Source organism: Rattus norvegicus, chromosome 3 (assembly GCF_036323735.1).
Source record: "Rattus norvegicus strain BN/NHsdMcwi chromosome 3, GRCr8, whole genome shotgun sequence".
NCBI classification, from domain to species: domain Eukaryota; kingdom Metazoa; phylum Chordata; class Mammalia; order Rodentia; family Muridae; genus Rattus; species Rattus norvegicus.
In genome coordinates, this window is record NC_086021.1 from 144,366,476 (window position 1) to 144,382,074 (window position 15,599).

A 15,599-nucleotide genomic window follows, 5' to 3' on the forward strand; every position below is an offset into this window, starting at 1 on the left:
GACGAAGGAGGAGTCTGCGCATTATGGCCTTCATGAGGAATCACCGCCGTCTCCACCATACTCTTAGTGTCACAGCATTTGACTTCATATTGTTACCTGGGATCATAATTATGGCCTGTGGAGTTTCACTGAGGAAAGTCTCCTTGAAAATGAGGGTCACATCTTTGAATGCCTCTGGTAGAAAAAGCCGAATTCAGTTCCTATTTTGGTACAGAGACTCCCAGACACAGAATGATATTGATGATGGCAATTACGTGCTCTAGGAAATACCAAATTGATGTGTTCTGGGAGGCTGAGTCTTTTGCTTCCCTTTGGTGTCGAATACATTCAGTCAAAAAAACCAAAACCAAACAAACAAAAAAGCTTGCCCATAAAGGCTGGCTTCAAGTACAACATGCTCTACTTCCTCAAAAGAACTAATCTAAAACTACAGTCACGTTGTTACATAGGTACTGCTGGACTTGGTGCATTTACTACCTAAAGGTAAACACATTCCATCCCAGCTCTGACCCAGATTCACGTGATCTATCTCTGTCTCACTCAGCTAATCAAGGAATGATAGCCATTTCGCCCCTAGCCCCACATTATACACTTCCTCAATAGCATTACTGTTTATTTAACTGCAAATCTTGCTTTTGTCCTATACAACTTGCTTTGGCCAGTGTCATATGGGCAAAATCGCAGTGCACCAGCTCTACACATGTGGGTAAGAGACAAATCTCTTGTATTTGTACTTGCCTTTCTTGCACTTCTCCTACATTATTCTTTTGTTCTGGAAGCACCCAAGTCCCCTAGAATATTAACTAGCCAAACAGCAAATGTATGGGCACAAAAATAAATGCTTATTGCATCTCATTGAGATTTGGGGCGGTTATGATACAGCATCATTGTGACAGTTGACTAATAACATGTCAGCCTGGAGGGAAAAGATGCTGAAGACTTGGCGACAGCTAATGAAATTTCTAATGAGGGAAGGCAGTATCTGTGATATAATGAGGCTAGTTCTAAATCAGGATTAGTTTTTAATATTGACTAAGATCAGGTTGTACCCCGTTCTAAATAACTCTGTATCACTTAAAATGTGGATTCTGTTTTTCCTATACTTGGGAGCTTTTGAGTCCACTTTAAATGCAAATATACAAGCAGGTAAGTCTGCATCTCATTGTGTCTGTGGACACCACTGTCCTTTGAGCTAAATCCACAGGCACAACCTGATGATGAACACCACCCTATAAATTTCCCAAAGTAGATATGGAACCACACAAAAACATGCATATACTAAAAAGCATATTAGACAAACCAGACTTGGATAGACAAAATACCTTGTGTATTGTACATATGCATCACCTGGCAATTAAAAACCTATGGCCTATAGGAAAGGGTAGAATAGAAGGTGGGACATCTGGGAGGCAGAAAGAATTCTGGGAAAGAGCCATGCATGGGAGATTCATCAGAGAAAATACGATAAGTCAGACTCATGGTACCTGAACATGGATAATCAGCTACATGAAAGAATGTAGATTAGAATAAGTGGGATAAAATAAGTTATGATCTAACAAGAGAAAGGGCTAGCTATATGGCCAAGGTATTTGTAAATATATTTTGAGTCTGGGTCTTATTTCTGGGAGCACGGGGTTAGGAGGAAGAATCAGACCTAACTTCTACAAACTTGAAACTTATTAAACACCATAAAAAACTTATTAAAGACCATAAAAACCCTGTAACTCCTTCACTTGTTCACCAGAAAGAAGAGTATATCAAATACTGCAATGATCATGGTTGTCTTAGTCATGGTATCTCTTCATAGCAATGAACCCTTAACCAAAATACGCAGTAATGTGTCATTTGGCTGTTTGGTGTGCATGGAAAGGCACCAACTAGCAGAGAACCCACAACTATTCCTGAGGCTTCAGCTGAGCTTCAGACTAAATGCTGACATAATATACTCAAGTTGCTGTGAGACCATCCATTAGTCTACCTGTCCATTCATCCATTTCTTCTGTCTAGACCTGGTGCTGCACCTCACCTCTGCAACTGGTAACAATTCTGAGTCCTCATTCAAGCCTGAGATCCTTCAACCTCCATGGCCTAGTTCTATCATTCCCGCAGCTTTCTTAATATTTTATCCATCCATTGCAGTGACTGCCTGCATCAATAACAACTCTCTACCTTTGCTATCTATGTACCTTTACTAGTATGACCGCTTTAGCTCTTTGAAATCTCCTGCATACTCTTAACTCTTATATAGCCATATTAGAGACCATGCATATGTAAATAAATAAAGATAGTTACTGTGTGGTATGTTCTTTGATCTAAGAGTTTATATTAGTAACTAAAATTAAAATATAAAGATCTGAGTTTGCCAATGGTAAGCTATCAAAAAGCAGGACTATTTTGAAAATTGGGGCCAACAAAACCCACAGAGCTTATTGATTTGTTGTTTATTAGTGAATTAATGAATTCTGACTTTGTAGAAAGCTGTAAACATATACAGCTATGTTTCTGTTATAGCATACACAAATATGTATTGGCAGTCCCAGATCCCTTCAGGAAAATAGCAACAAAGGAGAGTATACCTTACCTCCAATAGATGTGGCCGTTGGAAACCACAATAGAGAAAGTCTTGTCTGAGAACCCAGACTTCAGAAGAAACAGCTGTCTGTGCATGTTTGCTGGCTTTTGTTACAAGATCTCTAAAAACTGAAACACTGTGATAGGAAAGGAAGTTGTGGTCAAAGCGACAAGTAAATAAAGCTTTCAATATTATGTATTCTATGTCATCTTTTACTTGATGCATGGAAGTGACCAAGTGACCAAGCCTAGACCTAAGCCTTTTTGGGTAGGAATTTTGTTGGAACCATTCCCTACTCTACCCTCCTTTCTTCCTTTAAATTCAGAATCTGAAAGATATCCTACTATACTTCCTTGACTATTTCTATGGTGAAGTATGGATGCCTCATGATTCAGTTCTAGCCCATAATGCTTAAGTGGAGTTTTGTAAGAGACTCTTGGGACAATTTTGTTGTCTTGGTAAGAAGAAAGGGGACCTCTGTTATGGCCCTTCTCCCATCTTTTTCCTTCAAAACCAATCTTGACCTCAGACTACTACAGCCATCCTGAACCCAGAAGGCAGGTGGTTTGATACAGAGAATCAAAAGTTTATGAAGGCAGAGTAGAAAGATTTAAAGGTCTGAGTCTTGTGATGTGACTGCATAGAAAATCATCAGTGGGGACAATGCTTACTTCCTGTCTCTTCTACTTGAGATTCATCAATGCATATTTTCTCCTGTTCTTATAATAAAGTGTTCTGGTATTCAAAATTAAAGGAATTCTTGTACATAGGCTTATTTTACAGTGTAGTTGGGTCTAGCCTAGGTTCTGTGCATCAGATAAAGATGGTGTTTTTCTTCTAGACATTGGAAAAACTGAAGTAGATAGACATTCAAAGGCATCTTACCCTGTGGGCTATGGAAGGAAGTAAGGCTGTGATCTCAACAGCAAGTAAAACTTTCTTAGGCATTAAGATTAGAGAAGCTTACATGAACTCTCTCTTTTCTGTGTTGACTTAATTGACATAATGAGACCCAACCACCATTCTTAGCCTCTTCCATCAAACTTTTCCAGACTTCATCCAAAACTACTTTCTCTGAATCCTTGCTATCAATAGTTTATTTTGGTCTATGTTTTTCCCATTAGCTGACACATCACATGTAGCTCAGTTTGAGATCATGTATACTGTGCCTGTCTTGGAAGGACAAGTTCTTAACAGTTCCTGTAGAACCTCTGGTGAAACCTTTATTCACTTCGCTTGCATCATGCCTTTAGTAAAAACAAAATGAATATGGGCTGGCTTAATAGCATGCCCAATATCATACCCCTGGCTGTGAATATGTCTGGAAACCTAATTAAGGGTTGGTGACATAAATAGCTCTGCTAGGGTTGCCTTCTACTGCAAAGCAAAAGTCTGGAGAGAGAAATGACAGAGGACAGAGAGAAGAACTCAAAGTCACCTCTGACAATGCCAGAAACTGTATAATTCATCCCCTCTTGGGAGCACGCCTATCAGAAGTTCTGATTAAAAGGAAAAAAGGCAGCAGAGAATCTGTCATAGTTTTGCATTTTTACCCTGTTCCTCAAAATATGTTGCCTCAAAGACTTTTCATATTCTTTATTAGACAAAACAGGAGAAAGGGGGATATTCAGTCAGAGGATGTTAGAATTCATACTTAACAAGGACAGGAAGAGGAGAGGGAGGCTATCTTAGATTGCTCCCCAGAAGCAGGAATTGAAGCAAAGATTAGAGACCAAAGAGCTTTTCTTGAATGCAATCTCAAGAAACAAGTTGGGGAATATGGAAAAGGGAGAAAAAGAAAAGCTACTACACAATGAGCAAGCCAGGCCTGAGAGACACTGGAACTCAGTTGTGTGAGAAGCTCTGTAAAGAATATGCCCCCAAGTTGTTTTTTCTGTGTGATTAGGAGCTGGAACACTTCCACTAACTCATTTATCATCATCCGACACCTGGGCTTTGGGACAGCTACACATTGGCTCTCCCAGCCTGCCTCATGCAGGAGTGAACAGATTCTTATTGTCTGAGAGGACTATGTGCTTGAAGAAAGAAACCAATGGCACACACAAGAATTCTGAGGGTTGAAATTTATAGGAAGGACATACTGGAAAAACAAGAAAAGAGAGGGGTGAAGTGAGGGAGCAAACCAGAGAGAACTTCTACTTAGCCAGAGCTAGAACTTGGATGGGCCGAGTCAGTAAACAGAGGTAGGCATCCTATTAAAACCAGCTTTGGAACCCTGTAGTATATCTCATATTCATTGTCATTATCTTTAGACTTTAGAATGTCCTCAAAAATCAAGAGGGTTAAAATCCATATCAACCTGCATGCTCTATCCTGGAAGAAAATATAATTCCAACTATACAGGTGAATATTCTAAGTGTATTTAAAATTATGATGAATAAAGAGTTTAATTAAAAACAGTGTTTAGCATCCAAAGTTAAATGTCCTTATAAAAGGCAATATCTGAAACTGATTATATAGCAGGGTTCCTACATAGACTGCATGCACTGGGTCATTATCAGGAGAAAATGGTTTAAAGCTCCTGAGTGTTACATGTGTACTTACTTTTCTCTGCTTTCTTTTAATTTTTAAAACTTTATAGGTCCTTCCCCATGAAGATACATTGCTTATATAATTTGTCCATAATATCTTTGAGGAAAAAGCTACTCTTGTCTACTGATTGTCTTAAAATGATTTCCTACTTTGGCCCCTGTGACCCTCAGTTGTTAGTTTCTGTCTGGGCTGTGATCAGAGATATCAACTTCCAGATTTATGCCTTTAACTCTTCTCTCTTCATTCCCCCAGACAACACTGGTAAGATCTGAGATGAGCCAACCAATCAACCAATCATCATGTAATCAATGTTTATAGGATGTCCATTGGGTGTCGAGTACTATCCTAGGCTCTAAATGGAATGAAGAATAGTTTCAGTGTTCCTGGAGAAAACATAGTAATAAAAATAAAACCAACAAAAATGCCATCTTTCAGCAAGACTGAAGAACAGAGACTCATGGTTCTATGAGATTCTTTAGCTGAAGATTAGAATACGAGGAAGTGGGCTGCCTACAGGATGTGAACTTCAACCTAATATCCAAAAGATGCATAGAAGTTAACAAGTGTATCATATCGGTAGGTGAGGAGTCCAGGCTACAGCTCTCTGTACAAAAGGATGTCGACATCATTCTGTAAAGCCACAATCAAGTGTCCTAAAATACGAAAGGGGTGGGGGCGGGAACCTATTGGATTAAGGCCTATAAGAAGACAAGAGTCCAAGCGTAACCATCAGTAAGGGATCCAGCAGTAGGCAAGAGGTCCTGACATGAACCTTGGACTTAAATAAATGAAGAATTAAACAGAGTTACCAGAATTATACATAATTAATCAGTCCTGGTCAAGGACTTAATCTGGTTGTCTAGTATCTTTAATTTGGGCTCTGCAAGATTTTCTGCAAGAGTCCTCATGGTTTTAGGGGACAGATTGGTTTTTCAGAAGAGAATTACTTACTATCATTGGTAATTGCTGTCATCTGGGGAGTGATCTGTTCCATGAGGTTCTGCTCTTCCTAAATCCATGGTGAATGCAGGTTTTAAACAATGACTGAAGACCCTTAGGAACCTTTTGGGAGTCTAGAATGGGATACTGGAAAGGCTGGCATCAAGTGACTTTAGTTATTCTTTGTGCCTTTAGCCTAGAAGGGAAGGACACAGGTTAGGTATCACTGGTTTCTAGCTAAACCTTCCTGGCATGACTGACACATACATACCAGGACAGGCAGGCAGCTGACTGAGAACAAAGAAGAAAGGTGCAAAATGAAGGCAGAGACGATCTGTTGCTTTATGACCACAAGTAGAAAGTCAAGGCCTCTTGGCAGTGGAATTTCTAAGTGGTTTTTGTTCATCTTCCCCTTAAGCTGGAGTTTTTCAGCAGCTATGTTCGCCTAACTAGCTTGAAGGAAACTTTCATGTATGTATTGTATGTTAGCATATTGCCCTCATGTGCCTCTGCTTTTCCCTTTCTCTACCCTCTCTCCTATTAGTCACTTTTGGTCTCTTAGATTTTCATCTAGTCCCATGCCTATACACATGTAAGATTTTTGTATATCTGTATAAAATGAGAAACACGTGCACATCAAGTGTTTTCTTGAGACTGCCTTAATTATCTCCATTTCCATTCACTTTCCTCAGACAGCATGACTTCTCCCTTCTTATGCAAACACGATACTCTCTGGGTTTTATTTACAGGGCAGCATGGAGAAATAAATGGATGCTTAAGCCCATATCTCCCAAGTCTCAACCACACCAGTGTGTGCTACAACTAGGTTTCTATTCAGTTATACTCATAATTGGCACACACCCTCACCTTAGCTTTTACTCCAATGATAAGACAGTGTCTGGCCTGTAAAAAATAGGTTACCGGTGAATCAACTACTTATCGAACTCTGCTAACAGAGAGGCTTCCTTCTTTCTTGTGTGATGCTAAGAGCCCACAGAGCGTTTCCATTTCCCAGAAATGGAAGTCAGTCCCCCTAAACATCATATTCAACCAAATGTTTGAGCCGCCACACTGGGAGCAGATTTTCTGGGACACTGAGGCCCTCTAGTGGCTATCTTGGATTCAATCCCTCTGGAACTCTAGTTCTTCCTAGCTTATCAAAATTTCAACCAGCTCTTGGATTTTAAAAGAAAATTAAACACATCATTCTTTTGCTTCTTCCTAAATATAGAAAGTTAATTTAGGGCTGCTTGGACCATCACATCATGAAGTTCACCTGGCCTTTTTGCTATCATCCAGTTGCTTTGGGTTTTAGAAGAGCTTAGAAGAGCTTGTCTGCTTGTGCCTTCCAGAGCTGAATGTCTTGTCATCACAGGAATGTGCGAAGCCTCTAGCTGGTTTGTTTCTGCAGGTGAGGCAGGCGCCCAGGCCTGTGGACCATGATATCTTTCCTCTAACTCCAGTCTTCGGAGGCAACCGGGGTCAGTGACAGGACCATGAGCTATTACTGCATCTTGTGGCTTTGGTAAGTAGGCGAGCTTAGAGTGCAGACTAAAACCGGTGTTGTCAGCCTTTTTGTGAATCGATTTGCATAGCCCCATGGGAAGCTTTCCTAATATAATTAGCCAGCATCGTGGTTGTATCACCTTCATCTGACCCCTGGGAGCTATCAAGAAGCCCATCACACACACCTGGCTTTCTTCCCACCCAGACAATTAGGCCATTGGCCAGGAGGAGGCAGAAGAGGAGGAAAAGCCTCCATTTCCATAGCTGATGACATCTGCTATTCCCTGGGCTCAATAGATGAGACATAGGTTCTTTACTGGGCTTTAGTATCTCATAGTTTGCAAGCATTATCTTTTCCATTGCCCAAATGAGGAAATTAACACATAGTTATCAGGATCACACAACAAAACAAGCTAACTGTTTCTGCACCTCACGCTTGCATCTCAGCCCATTTAGCTTTGGGTTTCAGGCCCTTGCCTTACAGACTCAGACAGACTCATGGGACCATGCCTGCTGGGCAGTAGTAGACTGTATGTCAGTCCAGAAGGTTCAAACCAATCTAGCTTGAAATACTATGTCTAAGAGTCTGCCTTGCCTGCAACCTGGAGCCTTCCCACTCAAAGTATAATACTGGAATTTGCAGTGTCTGCAATCACCCCCATTTAGCCAGCAACAACTCCAAGAATGAAGCCCACCCCCAGGGCATCTTGAGTACTAAGTTCTTAATGAAAGTTTTCAGCCAAGAGTACTGAGGAGGATGTGGCTTCTTTAGCTAGCTCCCAGGTATTGTCCATGATGTGAGCCACACCCATTTCAAAGTTGCCTGAGCTGTATATATGTCCGTCTGAGACACTAGTGCTCAGCGGTGAGTTTAGGTCTGGTATGCACCAAATACGTTGTGACAAACATTGCCTGGCAGTGACTGAGCCATGTGTTATAGAACTATGATGGAAGACCCTTTGCAGCATGGAGAAAGGTCTGAGTCTACCTGTGGAGGGAAGAGTAAGGAGTCAGCTTAAGGGATGACAGGATGAGAGGGGAAGACAGCATTTCTGTGAAAACTCCCCTAGGCTAACAGGCCACAAGAACCCGCCCCTGCTAGTACCCATAAAGCATGCAGCTGAGAGCTTAGTTCTGGCTACTGATTCAAAGTATCACTTTGCTTAGCTCCTACAGAAAGGTAAGGTTGGCACATTAATTATAGTTGTTTTCTCCTTTATTTTTCTTGTTCCCTTCATTTTGAGGAAAATTGTGGAACACTATGGCACTTAGTTTACATAAATAAGGGTGTCATGTTTTCTCTCATTGATACGGCTTTAAATCAGCAAGCCTGCACTCCAAATCGGTGCCAAATCTCCTGGGAGCACAGACTACAGGCCCCCACTTAACGAAGTTCCCGTTCATGTACAGAGGGCTCGAGTGGGGCTGGCACCGGGCGCATATGTAGCAAGTTCCCAGGGGGATGGTGCTTCAGGAGAATCATTGTTTTGATCTGTAGGGATTTGCTTTAATTAGACCTTACCCTTTTTTTCTTTTTCTTTTCCCTTTTTTTTTTCTTTTTAGAGAGAGAGCTTTTCTTTTTTATAAAGCTTTCTTTAACCCTTGCATCCTTGAATCCTGGTATCTGAGAGTTAAAGGGACAGCAGAAAGGTATGAAAACATAGGCAAACAATCTCTCCCAAGGCCATGTAATCAGCCGAGAAGCAAAGCCACGGCTGAGCATGCTGCCTCACTCTAAGGTCTGTTGTTTACTCTGCATTCTGCTGACTTGAAAGCTCCACATATTCTCTGGCTGAGGCATCTGCAGTATTCTTGGTGAGCCTTCTATCTTAGGCCAGCTTTGCGCTAGAGTCCCTAACAGACACATATGTCACTGGCACAGGCTGTGAGAACGTACAGGCCTCCTACCTAACAGCTCTGAGAAAAGAGGGCTTTGGAAAAAACCAGCAGCTGCGCTGGGCCTGTGGTGGAGAAGCAGCACAGTGGCCAGCCAGCAGCCTAGACAGGTGATTCGGCCCAGAGGCCCTGAACACGGGAATAAACCAAGACACTGCCAAAGCAGGCACTCTGGCTCTCCCGGCACCTCAGAGAAGGTCATTGAACCTTTCTGTGCCTAAAAAGGTTATTATGTTAGGGAAAACAATTATTCACACAGAAGAGAATAAACACGTGAAAGGTGACTTGAGGATGGAGTTTATCACTTTCCTTTGCATGGCAATAACCCAGTCCTTTGGAAGACATTGTCACAAATCTTTGCAGAATGAGAAAAATGTGTGCAAGGTTGCTCCCTAGACCCGAATCTGCTGGGTTGTCATTTTGACCATGTTCTTTAGCCAGTGCAAACCCAAGTCAAGCACACAACTCGGGATTTATGGCCATGTTTGCAGTTTGCCAGAGAACAGTTTACATGGTTCAGGGGACTCTGAGATAAAGGGGTGAAAACGCAGGACTTTGCCTACTTGCTTGAAAAAAAGAAAGAAAGAAAGAAAGAAAGAAAGAAAGAAAGAAAGGAAGAAAGGAAGGAAGAAAGAACCTGTATAGACCACCGCCAGTAAATAGGCAGGGCCCCCAGTTGAGGGATGAGGCTGCCCATCCATCTCAAATTTTTTAACCCAGAAATGTTCCTGTCCAAAAGGATGACAGGGACAAAAAAATGGAACAGAACTGAAGGAAAAGCCATCCAGAGTCCCCCCACCTAGGGATCCATCTGCAGACACCAACCCCACACTATTGCTAAATCCAAGAAGTGCTTGCTGATAGGAGCCTGACACAGCTGTTCGCTGAGAGGTCCTACAAGCACCTGACAAATACAGATGCAGACACTCACAGCCAGCCATCAGACTAAGCCAGGGGACCCCAATGCAAGAGCTAGGGAGGGGAATGACTGAAGGAGCTGAAGGAGATTGCAATCTCAAATGAAGAACGATGTCAACTAACTGGACCACCCAGAGCTCCCAGGGACTAAAGTACCAACCAAAGAGTGTACATGGAGAGAACTATGGCTCCAGATACATATGTAGCAGAGAATGGCTTTATCTGACATCAGTGGGAGGGGAGGCCCTTGGTCCTGTGGAGGCTTGATGCCCCAGCATAAGGGGATGCTAGAAGAGTGAGGCAGGAGTGGGTGAATGGGTGGAGGAGCACCCTCATAGAGGAGGAAGGCGAGCAGGGAATGGGATGGGGGAGTTGTGAAGGGGTAACCAGGAAGGGGGATATCATTTGAAATGTCAATGAATAAAAATGATATAATTTTTTTTAAAAAAAGGTTTAAAAAATGAAAGAAAGACTAACAGGAGATGGGAAACTGGGATATAGAAAGAAAGGAGTCAGAGGAGGGAATAAGCAAGTTAGCTCAAAGTCTAAACAATTTGCTCTTACAGTCTGCTGGGATCTTCTAAAGGCTGGTGTGGGACCCAGGTTTTACTTTTAATATCACCTGATCCAGAGAGAGGGCTGGGGCATTGCTCCAGCAATTTCCTTCTAGACAGTGGCTCAAGGCTACTCTCCGGAGGAATGAATGACCTACCATTTCGCTCTCACACTGTTCAAAGCTGCTCGAGTGATGGGGAGTAGCACCTTGACAAACTGCTAGGACTGCTGTACATGGGCGTCACTCAGGTAAGGAGATTGAAGAGCAGAGACCTGAAAGCTAGGGCACGCACAGGTCCATGCACTGTGAAAATGATAACAAGGAAAATAATTTCAAGCTCCCAGTTAAGTCGCTCCAGTCAAACGCATTTCTTTCAGTTGGCTTGCGTTATGTTGGTCAATGCCTCTATTCTCTTGCACGCAAAGGTTGAGATGCTAAATGCCACCAAATTGAGCTGTTCTGCCTGTACTTTGGGAAACAAAATGCCAAGCTGTGTCCTTGGAACTGACAATTACAATGTGAGTTGAAAGCGAGCAACTGTCCCCAGCACAGTGATGACGATTACTTCAGCCCTACCAAGGCCACTGAGCACTGAAGCCGCCATGGCAGCAGCACTGCAAGCCACGAAGGAAGAAGAGACGAAGCACAGAGAGGCAGGCAGGGGCAGCTGCTTTTACTGAGGACCAAAGCTCACAGAGTCATCCGATGTCTGTGATGGTTCACCTTTACTGCCAGCGTCAGAAGACTTGGAATCGACTTAGTGCTATCATAAAGACAGAGGAGAATTGAGAGGAAGGTTGTGACTAAAATGCTGGTGGTGTCATCAGAAACAAAAGAAACAAGACATCTAGGTCTGAGTCAACAAAGCTGATCAGATGGGAAACTGGATAGGGCTTGGAGCCAGTGTCAGCTAACTCTTGGCTGATTCCCACAAATTGCCCCTTTCTGAGAAACATATACCAGGCACTGTTGCTGTTCCATTCCACATACTGTGTTTAATTCATGTAATTGCAAGAGGAAGGATGGCTTCTACAAAACCTCTCCCTGTTTCAGGAAACCGAAGACTGTCCTGGAAACAGAGATAAATATAAGGTAACCAAGAATAGACGCTACATCTTGGCATCTGTGACAAGAAAACCACAATGTGATCATACACATATAAAAATAAAGAGAACATAATCTAATGGATGGCTAATATACTCCCACAGAGGCCTGAAAGAGCAATACCTTTAAGGTTGGCCCAACTAGAAAGGCTAGCCTAGTCTGAGTCAATAGATAGTCAAGGTCAATAGTAAGTGAAGCAAGTTAGAGATAAACAGAGAGCTTCAAAGCATGACCACTACCCTAAACAAGAGAACTGCACCTAAACAGGCCATCTCATGGCTGGTTCAGGGGTCATACACAAAGCCTGCAGGCGCAGCCTTCCATTGGCGCAACATGGCAGATTAGTCAATCTCAATAGAAATTCCTTCAGTTTTGGACAGTGCTAGCCATAGTCCTATAAAAGGCCCTTAGATGAACTATCAGATTGACTGTCTCCTTATTTCTTCCAAAGAATTGCTTGCTTTCTGGAATTCTGCTTTCTACAGTAATCTTTCTTCTTTAATTGTCTTTTCTATAACAAAAATTCCCCTTAAAACTCATATTTCTGGGGCTGGAGATATGGCTCAGAGAATAGGAGCACTGATTGCTCTCCTAGACTTTCTGAGTTCAATTCCCAACAACCATGGTGGCTCACAACCATCTGTAGCCTTCTTCTGGTATGTCTGAAGATAGCTACAGTGTTACTCATATACATTAAATAAATAAATACTTAAAAAAAAACAAAATAAAACAAAAAACCCTCATGAATCTAGTTTCCCATGAATTTCACTTTTCTAGTTCCCAAGATAAGAACCTAGACCAGAGCCAATCTTCCAATTCAAGGACCCCGTTGACCTCATTTCACTGGGATACAAGGCAATGGATGTACCTGTGAAAGTGTTTCAAAAGATCAACTGCAGATGGAAAATTCACCCAGGGTTGGCTCCCAACTTGAATAAAAATGTGTAGAGCAGATCACCAGCACTTAATTCTGCTTATAATGGCAGATACAGGGTGACCTGCTGTCTCCTGCCCTCTGCTACACTGTACCATCAAACTGTGAGCCAACAGCATCCCCGCCATTTGCTTTCGTTGGGTGTTTTGTCACATTGATGAGAAAAGTAACTAATGTACTCATAAAACTCCTTGGAAAATGAGCAGAAAAGATAACAGGGTCTTCTACACACACACACACACACACACACACACACACACACACACACACACACAAAATGAAAACGTGTGGAGTGGAGTAGATGGAAAAATAATAAAGTTGCAGGAGAGGTCTTAGGTGTGGGTGGGAATACAGATGGGGTGGATGAGGTTCAAAACAGGTGTCCACACCGTTTAACCTTTCTCCAAACGTAAACCAATGAGACAATGGCAACAGTGGTCATGCCTTCAGGCAGTTGTCACGATGCCACCTGTATTTTGAATTTCGGCAAATGAAAGCCAGAAATTATGGGATCCTGCAATCAGTCAGGGCAAGGAGGCTTTGAGGTACTTGAGATATTCTTACTGAAAAGAAACAAACAAACAAACCTAAAACTTCAAAACAAGGCCTGTTGCTAGGTATCCACAAAAGCCAGAACACTGGCAAAAGGTTTTACAGAAAGGAAAGGTTGATCTCTGCCGCCTGGTGCCCATAAGCTCTAATCTGCCTCCCAGGTCAGTTGATATCAGGGAACTTTATGAGAAACAATAAGAAAAAGGCTCTTTATTTCCTGAACTACAAAAAGGACACAAGTTTGTTTGACCGGGGTTTGTGCTGGGGACCTAAGCTTCTGACCTCACCCACCAGATAAGGCGGTGTCAGCTTGTGTACATTTGTGGAAAGCCAGTTCCAGATGGTAATAGTCACTAAGGAAGGGGCCTACTTTTCTAATGCTCTAATGAAATAGCATTGTAAAAACAATTTAAGGAAGAAAGGCTTTATTTCTGCTTACAGTCCTGTGGAGATGGAGTCCTCAGGAAGGGAAGACGTGTCATGAAGCCAGGAACAAGAAACTCATCGCACTGAATCTGAACACAGAAAAAGAAGACATATATCACAGAATATGGGCATGACAATGAACACACAAAACCCACCCCCTAGTGATGTACATAAATGTCCTGTAACATTCCAAAACATTACTACTGACTGGGGACCAAGTGTCCAAATGCATGAGCTTTTATGAGATATTTCTCATTCAAACTACCACAGGCCTAAAGGCTTTCCTAGGAAGACAAGGTGAGTTCAAAACTCAATGTCCTGTGGTTCCTGGGCCTTGGCTTGTCTCACCATTGCTAGGAATTGTGCATGAGCTTTGAACTACTTACTCTTCCTGGTGATGAGATATCAGGAAATTATTGTCTGGACTCGACCTGCCCAGTGCTGGAATTAAAGCAAGCTCCGCTGTACTCAGCTTCTGCGCTAGGTGCCGTGGAGCAAACCCAGGTTCTCGTACTTTTATAGCAAGAAATCTAGCAAGGTAATCACTTCTGAACCCCTCATGTAGTCACTGATGTGTTAAGAGCTTTTGGTGCCACTTCTGGGAATTTGGCATTTGTCACTGGCCTTAGATAAGGAAATAGGCTTAGATAAGAATAACAGTGACCTTGGGGCTTTGTTTACTAGTTTGCTTAATTATTACCTTTTGTGATCCTTCTTATTACTTTACTTAATTATTATCTTGTATGATCTCCTTTTTTCCTACTTCACTTGACTGCATTATCTTTGATCTAAGAACTAACTATGGTTTTTGGATATCCCTTGAATGATATAAAAGCAGGCTGGAAAGAAAAAAATCTGCTTCAGCCTCAGTATGGGCTGGAGTTCTGTCATAATGTTGTCTAATTCTTTTTCTACTTTTTCAATCCTCACTCCCTTGCTTGAGACCCTGTTGACTGACTGGGTGGGCTTGATCACTGATGGTTTGTGTTGCTTCTTTTGTAAACTTTGTTCAGTTCCTTAGTCCCCATGTTGATTAGATGACGGGTTTTGGTGTCTTAAGTTCCTGCCTGATGTGTAGTTGACACGGATTTTCTTTTTCTGTTGTTTATAACACCTTCAGTCTGCTCACTGTGTGTAGACCTTGATACTCCATGTAATCCCAGCTCTCAATTCTTGGAATTATTTCCTGTGCTATTTGAGCCACTTCTAGAAAGTTCCCATCTATGCTTAAACCTGGAAATATTTATCTCTGTTTTCTTCTTGTAGTTTTGAAGGTCTTTGTTTCTGTGCAAGATGAGAGACCTAAACCTAATTTCTTCCTTCTATATGTGGAAACCCAGTTTTCTTGGTACATAATGATGAAGTGATTCCTCTTCTCCAGTGTTTCTCACACCATGGTCCAGAAATCGTGTGACTGTAGCGGTGCACTTGTCTCTGGGCCCTGTGTTCTGTCCATTAGCTTGCATGTCTTATCTTCAGGCCAGCTCCGTGCTGTGCTACAATACCGTTTGAGGTCAGGTATTGGGGTACCTCCACCTGTGCTCTTTGGTTATGAACCCTTCTGCTTAGGACTACCTTGGCTATTCATGGTCTTTTGTGCTTCTGTGTAAATGTTAGCATTGTTTTGTTCTAGTTCTGCGGGA

At 42.1% G+C, this 15,599-nt stretch overlaps 1 long non-coding RNA gene across 2 annotated transcripts in view; it reads right to left on the reverse strand.

The window, feature by feature from the left end:
• The window catches only part of LOC108350472 (uncharacterized), a 189,722-nt gene that overhangs the window by 49,107 nt on the left and 125,016 nt on the right, over positions 1 to 15,599 (reverse strand). For both annotated transcript variants that reach the window (XR_010064909.1, XR_010064910.1), the window contains one exon: positions 13,970 to 14,045. This is a non-coding gene — a long non-coding RNA (uncharacterized LOC108350472). The remainder of the gene's footprint in view (positions 1 to 13,969; positions 14,046 to 15,599) is intronic.